This window comes from Nansenia antarctica (genome assembly GCF_963989245.1).
Source record: "Nansenia antarctica genome assembly, chromosome: 4".
NCBI lineage: Eukaryota > Metazoa > Chordata > Actinopteri > Argentiniformes > Microstomatidae > Nansenia > Nansenia antarctica.
Window position 1 is genome coordinate 36560074 of NC_137689.1, and position 17560 is coordinate 36577633.

A 17560-nucleotide genomic window follows, 5' to 3' on the forward strand; every position below is an offset into this window, starting at 1 on the left:
ATCTTCGGGGCTTCTTGGCCTAGAAACAACTCTCATTTTTTTTTTTTTTTTTTTTTTAACCTTTATTTATACAGGTAAAAAACACATTGAGCCCCAAGGGCTCAATTTCAATGTTCAATTCATGACCATCTGTTGTGTATTGTTGTTTGAAGAGCCAAATACTTTGCAAACTATTTTGATTCAAACTTACTAACGAGTAAACACTATGTTGTGACCATCTTTTGGTTCCGTCTCACCCAGGACCGTATAGTTTAGATTTCCATTACACATGGAAAACACAAAATTGTCTGGGTGACCCCAAACTTTCGAACGGTAGTGTATATACTGTGATTTTCCCTCCCAGCCTCATATCGTTCATTTCGCCATAAAAATAAATCTGCGCTGCCTGTCTAACGTTATATATATGTTACAGTACATGTGGGAACACGGTACATGTGGGAAAACTAGGGTTAGGGTTAGGTGCTAGGGTGCTACGGTTAAGGTTAGGGGTAGGGTTAGACATGCCAGCATGTACCAAATCGACGTAGCACCTAACCCTAACCCTAGTTTTCCCACATGTACCGTATTCCCACATGTACCGTATTCCCACATGTACCGTAACATATATATATAAATTACATGTTATAAGGCTGGTCTGTGCATGATAGTGCTGCATTTTGGCATATTTCATGTCGCTTCTCCCCCGTTGATGGTATATGACGCTATAGTCAGTCCCAATGGTCCAGAAGTCAAGTGCTTCGTAACACAGACGGGGTGAATTTTATAAATGAAAGTGTGAAAGTTCTGTCACAAAACGCTGTTACGTATCCTCACACATTTTTAAGTGGGTATATGGAAATCTTTCCTAGTGGGTATACGGCGTAGTCCTGCGTATCACGTAGACTACACCTCTGCTATCGAGAGTATCTCAGGACGGGGAACAAAAAAAAACACCTTCTTGGTGAAGCGACCATAGCTGATGTGCCTGGAGAGAGACTGTGTTCATCTGTCATTTCAGGGGAACTATCCCTTTCCTATGTTTTTCATACGGAGAGCACAGAGATTATGCCCAACTTTCGAATCACAAAGGATACGTGTGGAAATCCACCTTTAATCCCTGGAGAGGTGAGGTAAGCGAGCGCTCTCTCTCTTTCTCTCTATCTCTCTCTCTCTCTTTCTTCTTCGTTACACACTTGAACCTGGAGCGGGTCCGTGTGACTCCCAGGTCTGCCTCTCACAGTCACATGCTTCTGCCTAATCCCAACCTCATTTATTTCCTCTCATATATATACACGCCATCTCAGTCCCCCCCTCCCCCCTTCCTCTTTCACTCTCTCACCCCTTTTCTTATCTCGCTTTCCCTCCCTTTCTGTCTTTATCTCTGTTTTCTCACTCCACTCTCTCTCTCTCTATCTTCTCTCTCTCTCTCTCTCTTTCTCTTTCTCTCTCTCTCCTCTATCTTCTCTCTCTCTTCTCTCTCTCTCTCCTCTCTCTCTCTTCTCTTTATTTTCTTCCATCTCTTTCCCTGTCTCTCTCCAGGCCTGACACCGACACTGACTACAAAGCAATGCCAAACCCCTCCTCCCCAAATGCACAGATTTATTCAAATGTTTAATTTGCATAATTCTGTATTTGCATAATTGATTTCCAAGAAAGCGCTTCTCTCCATGCGAGTCGGTGTGTGAGACCAAAAGGTCTCATCCTCTTGGTCTTGCATGCACGCATGCACGTACACAGACACACACACACACACACACACACACACACACACACACACAAACACACACAACCAACCATGTCTCAGTGACACTATTGTCTCTCAGACACCTACACACACACACACACACACACCTACACACACACATACACACACACACACACACCTACACCTCAGTCTTGCAGCTACATGCATTTAGATTAGGTATGTACCTTAACTCTGCTCGCTGCAGCACGCTAACTATCAGGCTCATAATTCTCATAATTCGCCAGTGCCACTTGGGTCACCAGGTGTACAAGTTTGGCAACGGTCCCTGTGGTTGATCTGCGGTTTAACCCCTCTTGGCGTGGCTCTGGGTTGTGTTATCTACCAGGGGTGGTAGCAGGCTGTGGCTACCAGGCTGTCGCCCACTTCTTCTTCTTCTTTCGTGTAACGTCAGAGGTCGCATGCCGCACTGTCCGCCAGGCCCCACGCCTTCATTGATGTTTTAAAGCGACCGACACCAGTTTGTAGACGGTTCAGTGTGGTCCATTGCCGGCGTGGTAGGTCGTCTCCTCCAATGGCGCCATCTCCTGGGTCCCAGATGTAGCGGTGGATTCGGGAGGGCCCGGCTGACTCCCACTCCTGCGTCCAAGCTGCTGCCAACCATGCATCTCTGGGGATGTCCTCAGAGGTGGAGTTGAGCATCTCTTGTGCTGCTTTGTTGTAAGGGTGGTGGGTCTTGAGTCTGCTTGGAGGTGCTGGTGTTATTGTGGTGTTGTGCAGGATGTGCCAGTCATACTGTACTGTCCAGTTAGGATGGGGTGTGTTCATTGTGCATGTTTTAGCCTATAAAATGGGACAAATGTGAAATGTTATTTTAAATGTTATTTGAATAATTATTAGTTATTATTAATTATTCAAATTATTAGATACTTGTAACATTATTTTGAGTTATGCCTCATAACTGCGTGGGAATTGTTTGATTATATAGATCCGTTATGCGTAGGGATATTGGGGGCTGTGATTAGGTGCTTAAATAGTGGGAGACCGTGCGTAGGGGTTCATTGTGTGATGCCAGGACTTGAGGGATGCCACGGTTAGTGTGTTTGATGTGTGTTTTGTGTAACATTTATATGCTTTGTTTTAGTCTTTGAATGTGTCAGAGCTGTGTATTTATGTATGTTTTGTTGTCTGCATTCGCAGGTTTTACAATCTATTCAATTTTCATAAAGAATAAGAAAAACGAGTTGAATGGTATCCGTGTCCCTCAGTCCAGCCTTTCTGTCGGCGTTAGTAGACAGAACAATTGTAAAACCTACGGCCCGGGCGTCAAAGAAATATCTTTGAAAAGATTCCCGAGGTGGTGGAGAAGTACATTGACAGCCACATTCAGAGAGGAGTTCTCCGTGGGACGAATACAAGCGTCGAGGGAACTCGGAAAAGTGGCTGCAATTAACCGGAGCTAGCTAGCCAGGCCTGCTGTCTGTGAAGCGTGTCTGTGCAGAGCCTACTGGAAAAGTGACAGTGTCGGCAGCGCGAGACAGCGAGAGAGGACAGCAAGACCAGGAAAGCGGTCGGGTAAGCAACAGCACTGACCAGCGAACTAATTCAAGCTGGATGTGTATAGAGACTTGCCTTGCTAGCCAGAGAGATTAAAGTGGGACTGACTGTGTCTGCTAAAGTGGCTAACCGGCGGAGTGATATATCCTAACTGTGCAAGGAGGAGCCCTAGTGCGTCGCAGAAACCAGGAAGTAAATATACGCAGAAGATCCGGAGTTTCAAAATAAGAGTCCCATGTATTCTTGAAGTAACCAGGAAGTAAAAATACACAGAAGATCCGGAGTTTCAAAATAAGAGTCCCATTTATTCTGGCAGTAAATAAATGTCAGTTTTGACTGTAAAACGTCACAGTTGAATAAAACGAAAATAAAAACACTAAGTGAGCAGTTTGAAGGGACTTTAACATTAAATATTTAAACATTGATAGCCTGTGAAAAGAGAAGGAAAATGGCTGAAGAGGACCAGTCCGTAGCTCAACTGAAAAAAGAGAGAAATTCAGCTAAATCCAACTTTAGCAAAAAATCTGCCTTCATGCTCCGCGTTATACCCTCCATGGTCGAGAGCGAATTAAAGGTCCAGTGGCAGGCTTTCTCTAATGAAGCTGAGAAGCTCCTGGCAGCCAATAGTAGCTATGAAGAGGGTCTGCTTGCAGAAGCGGAAGAGGACCCCACCAAACTATCTGAACAACAGACGAGAGACATCGAGAAGGTGAGCAATGACTGCATGACTAAATTGTCGAAGGTTGGCGATCTCGTAAAACTCCATCTGTGGTCAAGATACGGTGAAAGAAGAGTGTTGTTCGCGATCAGGGAGGCTGAACGAGTAAAGAAGAAACAGAAGAGGTCCCATTGGGCCAGCTAGACCATGACTGCCATGAGAGACAAGTGCACCATTTAGAGGAGCTCACTACAGGAGCAGAGAAAGAGCTCTCTGTCTGGAGAGACTGGGCCCCTGTCGCTGCTATAGAAGACGTGGAGAGACAGCTGCATCATTTAATGTCCTCAAAGAACAAGCTCAGGCGAGATAGAGACGCCGAGATAGGAAAAGCTCGAAAGGCAACTGAGGAAGAAGACCGCGCCCGCCGCACAACAGCTGAAGGAGACCGCCAGAGGGCTGAAGAGGAAGAACGCGCCAGACGCGCCCAGCTTATCCTGGCTCAACAGGCGGAGACTGAAGCACGGGCAGAGCTTGTTAAAGCCCAGCAAAAAGCGTTGGAGGAGACTCAAGCAGGCGCACGGGGTGGAAATGCAGCTACGAGAGGCATTCCAAAAGTGAGGCTGAAGCCTACAAGTCTCCCGACGTTTAGAGGTAGCATTCGGGAATACTACCGCTGGAGGAAGGATTGGGAAAGCCTACAGGAACAAGGCGATCCCTCCGGGTCTCCGGAAGTTAAGAAGTTTCAACTTCTGGAAAGTATAGAAGAGACCATAGTGAAGGATCTTAGGCTCGCAAGCCACAATACTGCCGAAGATGTCTTCAGGGTGCTAGAGAGTCGTTTCGGAAACAAGAATGCAATCACCAACCTGATCGTAGCAGAGCTGCAGAAGATTTCTCCAGTCAAAGAGCACCAATTCAGGAAGGTGATTGATCTGATCCGAATCACAGAGAAAGCTCTAGCAGACCTTAAAGATCTTGACAATGAAGTAGCCATCAAAAACCCTCTGGTGACTGGAGCCATTGAGAACAAACTGCCACTCACTTTGAAAAAGGAGTGGCTTACTTTCAAAATAGACCCCCAAAATGGTTTCCAGCCGGAGAGATACTTTGACACCTTCCTGGACTTCCTACAAAAGCAGGAAAGCATCCTCGAACAGTTGGAGCAGATGGAGATCACGGAGATCCCAGAGAAGAAGACTGAGAAGAAGGTTGCTTTCACTAGAGCCACTGAGAGAAGCAGCGCTGATGACAATTGTGTCCTGTGCGAAGGTAAACACAGAAGTAGGCTGTTCACCTGTAAGAAGTTCAGAGGCCTCGACTTGGCAGCAAGAAAGGCCGCGGTGAAGAAGTCTAGAGCCTGCCGCTTGTGCCTTTCATCACATGGCGCTGACGGAGAGTGTAACCTTAAATTCCTCTGCACCAAGAGAGGCTGCAAAGAAGGAGAGTCGTCAGACCACCATTACCTTCTCTGCCCCAGTAGAGACAGTAAGAAGGATGGTGGGGAAAAGAGAGAAACTCCAAGAAGCGGTGGTGAACGTGCAAGGAGTGTGACAGTTGAACAGGAAGAGCTCTTGTCCCAACTCGCTCCAGAGATTGCGCAAAAAGTAAGGAAAGCCTTCATGAATAAGACAGCAGTTACGCGCTGCACTGAAGCAAAAGCCGGGAAGCTCCTGGAAGAAAATGGAGTAAACGAGTGTCCGGTAATAATGATGCTCCTGGAGGTCACTGCTAACGACGGGCAACAAATTGGTGCTCTGATAGACCTCGCATCAGATACAAATTACATTACCCACGCGGCTGCAAGTAGGCTTGGCCTGAAGAGCGAGAAAATCACGCTAGTGGTGCAGGGCGTCGGAGGGATGACTGTGACAGCCAACACCAGAAGGTACCTCCTGAAGGTGAGGTTCAGGACCCCGGAAGGTGAAAGAGCCCACCAGTTGGTCTGCTACGGCTTAGATGAAATAGCCAAGGTGCACCATGCCATCGAGCCACAGCAACTGAAAAGGTTCTTCCCCGAGGTCAAGACCCAGGAGTTGGTCCGGCCAAGGAGTATTGAGCTCCTCATCAGCCAAAGAGAGGGGCGGCTGGTTCCCTGTCCCGTGAAGGTAGTAGGAGACCTGGTCCTGTGGGAAGGCCCACTTGGAAAGATTGTGAGTGGGACGCATCCCAATCTGTTTGAAGATGTGGAGACGGTGACCTACGAGTCCAAGACACACTTCGCCCGATCAATGAGAACAGCAGCGGCCAAGTATGAGGAAATCGTCAAGTGTATCGGGTGCTGCGAAGAGACCAGGGAGAGTGGACTGAGGCAGGAAAGCAACTCCAGAGTCCAGAGCTCAATGGCAACCAACAAAGAAGTGTTGGAAGACGATCCTGAAGAGGACATCGGGGAGTACGCCATCACGAGGGTGAACATTGGAGACCGTCCTGCTGGTTGCATTGCTCAACTGGCAATGAGGGAGACAGCAGGGCTACCTCAGTTCATTGAAAGGGAGGAAGAGCGTCGTGTCTTGGAGAAAGACAGCTACGTCGACGACATCTTGACTTCCCATGATGATCTGAAGATGCTCGACACCATCACGAGTGGAGTGGAGGAGATCTTGAGCGCTGGAGGATTCTTTCTAAAGCCGTGGGTCCGGTCTGGCCAAGGTGGGAGGAGAAAGGACGGCGCCAGAACCTGTGGAGGGGAGAGGCCTGGAGCGACATCCAAAACCCTGATGCTACCGAATCAGCTGAAAGACGAGGATAATAAGGCCCTTGGCATTGGGTATCTCGTGGATTCCGACCAGCTCTACGTGATGACATCAGTATACTTCTCCAAGAGAAAAGGAAAGATGAGGACAGGCCTCAACCTCAAGGTAGAAGAAGTCCGGGAGAGTACACCCAACGGCTTGTCAAGGAGAGAGCTGCTGAGCCAAGTGGCTGGCCTGTACAATCCAATTGGCCTGGTGTCCCCGGCCAAACAAAAAGGAAACATCCTTGTAAGAAGAGCCTTCCAAGAGGCAGGAGGCGGGAACTCAGCCAAGGAAACGTGGGACCCTGGGAAGACAGGGTCTCCAACCGAGTGGTCGTGGATCCCCGGTGAGTGCAATGTGGCCGACATCATCACAAGAGGAGCAGTTCCTGAAGAACTGAGCGAAAATTCTCTGTGGCAGAATGGACCTGGATTCCTGGAGAAGCCTTTTGAGGAGTGGCCAGTGAAATCAGCGGCAGAAGTGGCAGCTGATGCTCGAGAAAGTGTGAACAAGCTCAAACGGAAGGCCTTCTCAGGAGCGCTCACCAGGGCCCAAGCTAACGTGAGGACCGAAAAAGAGAAAAGAAAGGCTCTGGCAAGCTGCCCGGGGTCGTCCTCCACCGGGATGTCAGGAGGATGGTTGTTCTCCTCCCCATTGAGGAACAAGGGACATTGGTAGCCTCCCTAGACTAGTAGCTAGATCGGCTAGGTGGGAGGTGTACTGTCCAGTTAGGATGGGGTGTGTTCATTGTGCATGTTTTAGCCTATAAAATGGGACAAATGTGAAATGTTATTTTAAATGTTATTTGAATAATTATTAGTTATTATTAATTATTCAAATTATTAGATACTTGTAACATTATTTTGAGTTATGCCTCATAACTGCGTGGGAATTGTTTGATTATATAGATCCGTTATGCGTAGGGATATTGGGGGCTGTGATTAGGTGCTTAAATAGTGGGAGACCGTGCGTAGGGGTTCATTGTGTGATGCCAGGACTTGAGGGATGCCACGGTTAGTGTGTTTGATGCGTGTTTTGTGTAACATTTATATGCTTTGTTTTAGTCTTTGAATGTGTCAGAGCTGTGTATTTATGTATGTTTTGTTGTCTGCATTCGCAGGTTTTACAATCTATTCAATTTTCATAAAGAATAAGAAAAACGAGTTGAATGGTATCCGTGTCCCTCAGTCCAGCCTTTCTGTCGGCGTTAGTAGACAGAACACATACTTTTGTGCCTTCCTGGCCAGGGTGAGGGTGGCAGCCCTAAAGGGGCCGGCCGGTGCTATTCCCGCGAGGACTGGCAAGAGGGACACAGGGGTAGGCTTCAAGCATCCAGTTATTATTCTGAGGGAGGTATTGATAGACACGTTGACCTTTCTCGCATGAGGGCTTCTGCTCCAGGCTGGGGCGCAGTATTCCGCTGCAGAGAAGACCAGGGCTTGGGTGGATATTCTTAGCGTCTTAGCGGAGGCTCCCCAGGTTGTACCAGCGAGGCGGCGGATCAGCGCGGCCCTGGATGTCACCTTGGCCTTGACTTCTTCCAGGTGTTGCTTGAAGGATAATGTCCGATCCAGACGCACTCCAAGGTACTTCGGGGCTTGCTGGACCTCCAGACATTTGTTGTCAACGCGCACCTCAAGTTCCCTCCTGGCTTCTCTGGTGCTAAGGTGGTATGCCGCTGCGACTGTCTTTCCGACACTGAGTTGTAGACGCCACCTTCGAAGGTATGCTACCAGTGTGCCCATGTTTTCGTTAAGACCCTCTTCCATCGCCTTCCACGTTGGTTGGCTCAGCATGATGGCAAGATCGTCTGCGTAGCCATACTTTCTGGATGCTGTATCAGGTAGGTCGTGGATGTAAACATTGAACAGCATCGGCGAGAGAACAGACCCCTGCGGTACCCCGTTCCTCAGTCTTCTGAGCCTACTGCACTGGCCACTGCTGGTCTGGAGGATGAAGCTGCGGTTGGAAAGTGTCTCCATGATGAACTTCACCATGTGGAGGTCCGGTATTGTCCTCAGCAGCTTCAGGTGGAGTCCCCGGTGCCACACGGTGTCATATGCAGCAGTCAGATCCAGGTACACTACCCCAGCTTTCTCATTGTCCTGGAAGCTGTCCTCGATGTCCTGACAGAGTAGTGTTACCTGGTCTGCTGTTGATCTTCCACGGCGGAAACCAGCTTGTTCCCGTGGGAGCTGTGAGTCCACCACTGGCTCAATGCGGCTATGGATCATCCTCTCCAAGATCTTAAATGGGACACAGAGCAACGAGATTGATCTGTACGACTTGGGGTCTTCTGCAGGTTTATTTGGCTTTGGCAGAGCTATGACAGAGGCACGGCGCCAAGTCTTTGGGAGCTTTAATCTCCGGTAGCATGATGTATAGAAAGCACAGAGCCAGCCAGATGTTGTTGTGCTCTGGTGGATGACGAACTCCGGGTGGATGTTGTCACGGCCAGGGGATTTGCCTGGCTTGAGCTTGCTCATGGCCTCACTGAGTTCCTCTGCTGTGAATTCTCCCGAGAGGTTGGAATCGACACTGGCCGCTCCCGAGATGCAAGACACCTCACGCGATGTCAGTCACCCACTGAAGAGACTCTATGCCAATCTGATGGGCACAGGGGGATGGATGGCAGATCTGGCTAGCCCATAGTTAACATGAGCTGTAGTTTTGTGTGTGTGTGTGTGTGTGTGTGTGTGTGTGTGTGTGTGTGTGTGTGTGTGTGTGTGTGGGGGGGGGGGGGGTGGTTACTGTAGAACCTTTGCAAGTAAAACAACAATTGTTGGGTATGACACGTGTGCCCTCTAATTGCCTTTCTGACTTCCTCCACAATTTACACCAATTTACGGAGGCTGGCGGAGGTAGACCAGGGGAGGCTGGTGGAGGTAGACCAGGGGAGGCTGGCGGAGGTAGACCAGGGGAGGCTGGCGGATGTAGACCAGGGGAGGCTGGCGGAGGTAGAACACCAGGGGAGGCTGGCGGAGGTAGACCAGGGGAGTCAGTCCCTTCTGTCTGAGTGTGTGTGTGTGTGATTTGTGTGTCTGCGTGTGTGTGTGTGTCCCCCGGGAGCGACTCCTATGGAAATGATCCTCCACACCCTATGAACACAGAGTTTGTGTGTGTGTGTGTGTGTGTGTGTGTGCGTGTGTGTGTGTGTTTATTGTGTGTATGTGTGTTTATTGTGTGTGTGCGTGTGTGTGTGTGAGTGTGCGTGCGTGCGTGTGTGTTTATTGTGTGTGTTTATTGTGTGTGCGTGTGCGTGTGTGTGTGTGTTGGAGACGGAGGCTGAGGAGCAGGGAGGTTAACCAGATGGCGTGGTGTGTGTGTGTGTGTGTGTGTGTGTGTGTGTGTGTGTGTGTGTGTGTGTGAATGTGTGAGCGTTCCCCCCCCGCGCCTCTGTGAGTTCACCTCGTTCAGCTCGATGGGCTTTTTATGGAGCGTGGCGACATCCCACCGCCTGCTATTCTACTGCCTCCCAGTGCCCCCCCCCCCCCCCCCCCCCTTACTGTCCTGTTTCTGTTCTGTTACTAGTCTGTTTCCTATCGGGAGGGGGGGGGGAGGCTGAGGGGGGGCAGGAAGAGTTTGACTGTTTGAATGTGATCGGTATCTGCTTGGGTATCCGTTTGTGATTTTTGTGTCACGTTAGTGTGTGTGTGTGTGTGTGTGTGTGTGTGAGAGTGTGTGAGAGAGAGAGAGAGAGAGAGAGTGTTACAACTCAACTTGAAGCTACAATACTGGGACCATTCGTGACTGACAGTCAGTCAGATTCTAGGCGAACGTGTGTAAGACACGAATGAACGTGGATTTCATACATTTCAAGTGCCATCTTTGTAATCATGACGATGTAGTCATGTCTAAGAGGCAGACAAGGCTTCCCTTTAACTCCCCGAGGCTACGACTGTTACCAAGTCTATCGCTGGGTATATTTGCAAGGTGCCTCTCTGTCTCTCTCTCTCTCTCTCTCTCACTCTCTCTCTCTCTTTCTCTGTCTCTCTCTCTCTTTCTCTGTCTCTCTCTCTCTCTCTCTGTCTCTCTCTCTGTCTGTCTGTCTCTCTCTCTCTCTCTCTACCCTCTCTCTACCCTCTCTCTCTCTCTTTCTCTGTCTCTCTCTCTCTCTCCCTCTCTCTCTCTCTCTCTCTCTCTCTCTCTCTTTCTCTGTCTCTCTCTCTCTCTGTCTCTCTCTCTCCCTGGGCCCTATTATGCACTTCATAAGTCTTAAGCAATAAGACGAGGCGGTAGATCTAAACTTAAGACGTGGAGGCGTGGTCAAGGCCACTTTGCTATTATGCGTGCGGTAGTGGGCGCCTAAGACCCGGCGCTAAGCCCAGAAATTAGTCATGGGTGTGTTTTGGGCGTCTTCTCAATCAACCCAATCAGCGTGCCAGGTGCCATTCCCTTTAAGAACCGGCTGCGTTAAGTCATAAGCGCTATGCTATTATGCAGTTCATAGGCGCTAGACTTCATGCACGTTTTGAAACACGAGCGTGTTTCAAAACGTGCATGACGTCTAGCGCCTAAGAACTTTTCAAACCACTTCTTAGCGCTAGGCGCAAAGTCAGATCGCATAATAGCAGGGGCGCCTAGCGCACTTCATTAACATATGAACACTCCCACAATGAGTAATATATGCACGGGAGTCTTACGTCTTATGTGTCGGCGCCTAGCGACACCTGCATAATAGCAGTAGCGCGTATGAAGCGCATAATAAGGGTGGCGGTAGGTCTTAACCTGGCGGTGCGTCTTAATTAAGACTTAAGACGGCAAGTTAAGAAGTGCATAATAGGGCCCCCTGTCTCTCTCTCTCTCTCCCTCTCTGTCTCTCTCTCTCTTCCTCTCTGTCTCTCTCTCTCTGTTTCTCTCTCTCTCTGTCTCTCTCTCTGTCTCTCTCTTTCTCTCTCTGTCTCTGGCCCAATCCCGATTCTCTTTTCTACCACTTCGGCTCGTTTTGGAGTCACTCGCTTTGGAGCCAAGGCCTCAGAACAGAGCCACAAGCCGTAGTGGTTCCCCTAAGAAATGGGACAACCCTTCACGACTAATACGTCATCCGTAGTGTAACGAATGGGTTAATTCATAGTCAGGACGGTGCATGCGCCTTAGAGAGAGTTCGTGATATACCAGTAGGTGACTGACAGGTGTCGAGAGAACCGAAGTAAACTGGTTATACCTTTGTTGAACCCAGACTCAAGTGTCTTATTATTCTATGTCCAAGTGACATTACACGTAGTATCGTAGAAAAGCATTGACGCTCACGATTCATTCACAACTTGAAATGAACTTGAACGCTATCAATCGATCAAACAAGTCATCAAATAAAAAAGAACAATGCTTCATTATCAGACCATGACAGAATAAGCTCTAACCTGTATGAAACCTGTGCTACCCTGCCAGTCTGCACTGATTTAGGACAACAGTGCAACAACTTCGAGGCTGAACTTTAGTTACATTTACGGCGTCATATGCCATCAAAGGGAAACATGGAAAAATGCATGACTTACAGATTTCATTTTATGACGTTACGAAAACCCAATGTGACAGGAACGCTGGAGAAACAGCCGCTGTCCACTGCATTAGTTAACTACATGTCCTTGATGAGTCTCCCGCTCACTGCCCTCCATCAAAAATGCCACATATATAGTACTAATACATATAATAGTACATAATAACAACTGCTCGGATTAGATTGCCGGTTGTTTTGGTATAATAACAACTATAGCGTCATATACCACCAAGGGGGGGAAATTCGCGCCTATCATGCTGTCAAACACCACAGGTAATAATTTATTTCTAAATAAACATGATTGTACATCTCTGAAATGGAAATCGCGCTGTGCTTGACACTTCCATGTGACTGACGTCGGGGCAGCGGAACACGGTGACTGTCAGCCTGTGACAAACGCGCAGATATGAGTGCTCCGGTCTGTCCTGCTGGCTCCGGTGTCCTGGCCGCTGTCCTGAGGGCGCTGGACTGTGGAACTTTCTATGTTAAGCATAGCACCTCGACATAAAAGCGATTTCTTTTGTTATGCTTGTTATAAAGAAAAGGTCTATAATGCATTGAAATGACATTAAACTAAGATAATACGATGGTTATCACAATTTTTCAAGTCTTTAATTACAAGTAATTCCAGAAAAAGTAAATGACATTTCAGGCTCGCTTCCGTATTACGAGAGCGAAAAGAACATTTCTGTAGATGATTCGCAATGCATGCCGGAAGGGAGTCTCATGGCTCCGAATCGAACGAGGGTCAGGATTTTCTCCAAATGGAGCCATGGAAAACCCTAACCCTCCCCCTAACCCTAAATGAGTAATGAATTGGGACGCCACTACGGCTACACGTGAAAGCGCAAAATGGAGCCGTAGGGGTGAAAAGGGAGCCGGAGTGGTGAATTGGGATTCACCCTCTCTCTCTCTCTCTCTCTCTCTCTCTGTCTCTGTCTCTCTCTCTGTCTCTCTCTTTCTCTCTCTGTCTCTCTCTGTCTCTCTCTCTCTTATTCTCTCTCTCTCTCTCTCTCTCTCTCTTTTCACACTGCAATCGAATCGAGTCCAACTTTATTTATACAGCGCTGCGTTGTGGCCGTTTGGGATCTGTTTAACGTCCTGCCATAAAGTGTACATGGTGAGGTTCTGGCATGGTTGTGGCGTGGAGCCAGGGTCTGTGTAAACATGCTGCGCTGGCAGGCGACTCCTCAGATGATTCTGCTAAGTGGATGTTGCTCATCCTCTCCGCGGTGGCGTGTTTTCAGAGACGCTTTTGTCTGCTCTGAAACGGTGAGATGTGGTGTTGTGGAGGTGAGATGTGGTGTTGTGGTGTTGTGGAGGTGAGATGTGGAGGTGAGATGTGATGTTGTAGAGGTGTCTTCTTCTGTGTATTAACCCGTGCCTCTCTCTTCCCTTCCATCTCCTCTCTCTTCCCTCCCCTCTTCTCCCCTCCCCTCCTCTCCTCTCCTCTTCCCTCCTCTCCTCTCCTCTTCTCTCCTCTCCTCTCCTCTTCTCTCCTCTCCGCTCCTCTCCCCTCCTCTCCTCTCCTCTCTTCTCCTCTCCTCTTCCCTCCCTCCCTCCCCTCCCTCCTCTCCTCTTCCCTCCCCCCCTCCCCTCCCATCCCGTCTCAACAGCCAACAGAACTGGATGCTTGGGTAAGCAGTAGTAGCAGCAGCGGTAGCGGTGGTGGCGTTAATCTTACTTCCCTCTCTTCCCTTTCTATTCAAACGTCATGTTCTCATTGTGTGTTAAAGCGAGGCTCTGAGCACGCCATCCCCCCATCCACAACATCCCCCCGCCATCCACAACAACACTCTGGGAGGTATTCAGCTAGAAAATTGCACATCATCTGCGCTGCCGGCAGAGGTGATTTCCCCCCCGCGCCTCCCTCCCTCCCCTCTCTCCCTCTCTCCCTCTCTCCCTCCCCTCCCCCTCTCCCCTCTGCCACTCCCTCGCCTCACAGCAGCTGGAGAAAAAGAAAAGGTGGAGTTGGGGGGGGGGGGGGGGGCGATTACACTGGATGTAATGTTGGGTGTACTGAACGGTATGGTGTGCTTAGAATAAAATGAGATTGCCTTACGTATGGCGTGTGTGACGCGTTTGAAGTCACGGGCACATTGTATGACTGTACCCGTCAGGAAGACATTACTTATACAGGGAGGATCCCCAAAGCTGCCTTTATACTGTACCAGACACTACGTTAGACACAGCACTGCACATGTACTGTAGAGAGGGAGGGAGGGAGAGAGGGAGAGAGGGAGAGAGGGAGAGAGAGAGGGAGAGAGAGAGAGAGAGAGAGAGAGTGAGTCTCTACTTCAGCAGGTTGGTGCTCCCCACCTCATGGTTGTCCTAGCAGTGGTCTCGCCGTGCTCAGGGACCACATCCTGTTCCTCTAGGCCAGCGGTTCCCAACCTTTTAGGACTCACGGCCCACTTTACAGATCTCTTCAGTATTCGCGGCCCACTCAGCAGCGAGCGTTTTTTTCCCCGCGTGCACGCGCATGAAACGCGCACGAGCGCTCAAAACAACGACGTAATTTTACCAAAAACTAGAGGGAGCGTGGCAAAAAAATAAAATAAAAATAGCGGTTAAACCATTAAAGCCGAGCGCCGATGTTTTATATAGCAGGTGATCAAAAACCAAGATCGTAAATGTTGTATGTGTTCAATATTTACGACCAAACATCCTTATGTGTGTGGGCAATTCCCGACTCCCGACCAGGGTTGCCAGATGGGCTCGGGTTTCTTTGGTGGAATTAGAGGTTTTAGACTGTGGTTAGGGTGGAAAATGTCGATCCCATCTGGCAACCCTGTTCGCGAGTCCGGGATGGAATGTAGCCAATAAAGAAGCGAGCTGACTTCTTCTTTTCGGATGGAAATATCGGCGCACACCACACACAATACGATCAAGGCTGTTCAATCCAAGATTTTTTATCTTTTTAAAATTAAAACTTTTTGTAACAAAAAAACGTCAATAAAACCATTTTTTTGCCCATGATTTGGCGGCCCACTTGCAGTACCCTCCCGCGGCCCACAGGTTGGGAATCGCTGCTCTAGGCAGGTTCCAGCCCTTCATTACATTTAGTTGTTGTTGTCTGCAAGTGTGTGTACTCATGTGTGGTCCTAGGTTTTGTGTCTGTTCAATTTTGTCTCTGTATATATTTGGCCATGCACTCGTACACACAAACACACACACACACACACACACACACACACACACAGACACCAGTGGCGGCTGGTGCTAAAAATGTTGGGTGGGGCACAGGTTATGGGGGCATGCTCCACGGGGAAGAATATCAACTTTAAAATCTGGATTTACAGCATGAGAATAACAGTGTTTCCCCTAGGTTTGCTGCCTTGGGGGGGTGGCATGGACCGTGGCATGGACCCCCCCCCCCCCCAGGGGGTAAGACCCTGCGACATACCAGCGTCATGTCCAGGGGGTGTACTAACTTGTACATTAAGCCGCCTCACGCTACGGAAACAGGAGATAGGCTCCTTCCCTATGGGCCATAGGCTCCAGAACCATCGGTTCTCAAGGCTGCTTACTTATGTGGTCTTGACTACCTGTCCACTTTCTCACCTGGTTCTTGCTCTCTCTCTCTCTCTGGTGTGCCGACACCATCCTGCTCTCTCTCCTTCTCTCCCTCCCTATCCTCCTCTCTCCCTTTTGCTGTCAACCAAAAGGCAAACATAACAACCAGAGTATTTATAATCTAATAAGAGGTATAAATTGATCCATATCAATTGTTATTCATATATACATACATATCATATATTCGTCATAGTCAGGGACTCCAATTAAATGTCACGTAGCCTATAGGCATCTCCATCAATCCAGGATTCATTACATTGTCTACTGTCACATTGCCCATATAGTGGGCTGTTGTTCAGGTATTGATGTTAGCCATTGATGTAGTCAGGATTATAGAGTTGGTTTAATTACCTGGATCTAGTGTGCCATGGCCTCTCTGTGGTCCGTGAAGGAGGCAGTGTTGTTAGCAAATGTGACAATCAGCTTGCGTGGAAATAACAGCCCATACCTCACGTTAGCCTCCCGCGGGGTTGAGAAAGTTTTTGTTCGATATCAGTTAGACGGCGTTCCGTCTCGTTAGCGGCTGTTTCCAGGTCCTTTACCTTGGTCGTATTGGAAATCATATCCTTGCGGAGTGAATCCAGACATTCTTTAATTGGTTTAAGTTTCAGATCAAATGCGGAGTCAAGCTCTTCACGTATGACTTCTCTCATAATTGATGCAAATTCTCTGCGGTCCATCACCGTAACTTTTTGTTTTAGATCGCTTCTTAGATTTCTTATCTCTCTGCTGCCAGCAGCGTTGGCCATACAACTTGAGTAACCTATATCAAACAATCAACAAACAGCCGGTGCGGAGATTGCGACCACAAACGAGATAAGTTTGACTTCGGTAATAGGTCCAGTTGCAATATCCTCAAGTTAGGAACAAAAGATGCCTCCTTCTAATCCATTTGTTCAATTTGTTTACAGAAATAAATCCTCCTTACATTGTAAAAAACTTAATTTGTTAGGAGAGCAGTCGTGCGTGCGTTCAATCCATGCTGCCCCGGAAGTCGGAAGTCCTCAGCATATGCATTTTCTGCTATACAACCGGATATTCAGGGCGCAATTTTTGCGCCCCGGCCTAGAAATAGGAGACAGCCAATTGGAGCGCTGCTACAGCTCACGTGTAAGCGAAAAGTATTTGGCCTGCGATAGACTTGCATTCGACCGGCGCCCCGACTCCTCCCCCTATGTATTTTAACAGTGAATTTTACACACACACAGATAAAAATGTTTATTGTATTGGAGGATTTTTAATGAATGCTGATAGGCGCCGACAGAATATCAGCCGCATTTTGTGAATAAACAATGTTTATTCTTTTTTTAAATGCCCCAGCGCCCTCTATCGGCCAGCCGCCACTGACAGACACACACTCACGCACTCTTCCCTTTGTTGAATGAGGGACTGTGGCCCAAGTGTTTCTTAACACCTTCCAGCGCTGGGGTGGGGGCTCCACGTACAGCTCATCACCCTGGTGGTGAATCAGAATCAGAATCAGAAGACTTTATTGCCATGACATGTAAACATGTTAGGAATTTGGTTTGGGACAGTGGAGCACGGTTTACAGCAGGACAGGTGCAAGACAGGACAAGACAGTGCAAACCAACATCATAGTGCAAGAGTCATAATTAATATAAATATAAAGTGCAGAGATCAAGTGTTCATTATTATTATTATCATTATTATATTATTATTATCATTATGATTATATTATTATTATTAATAATAATAATAATAATAATCATAATAATAATATTAGTAGTAGTAGTAGTAGTAGTAGTAGTAGTAGTAGTAGTAGTAGTAGTAGTAGTAGTAGTAGTATGGAGGTGAGTGGATGTATACAGGAGACTCCTGTATACATCCACTCATCT

The 17560-nt window shown here is 48.2% G+C and overlaps 1 protein-coding gene across 1 annotated transcript in view; it reads left to right on the forward strand.

The window, feature by feature from the left end:
• Positions 1-17560, forward strand: part of chchd6b (coiled-coil-helix-coiled-coil-helix domain containing 6b) — a 140832-nt gene that overhangs the window by 47599 nt on the left and 75673 nt on the right. The window lies entirely within an intron of this gene.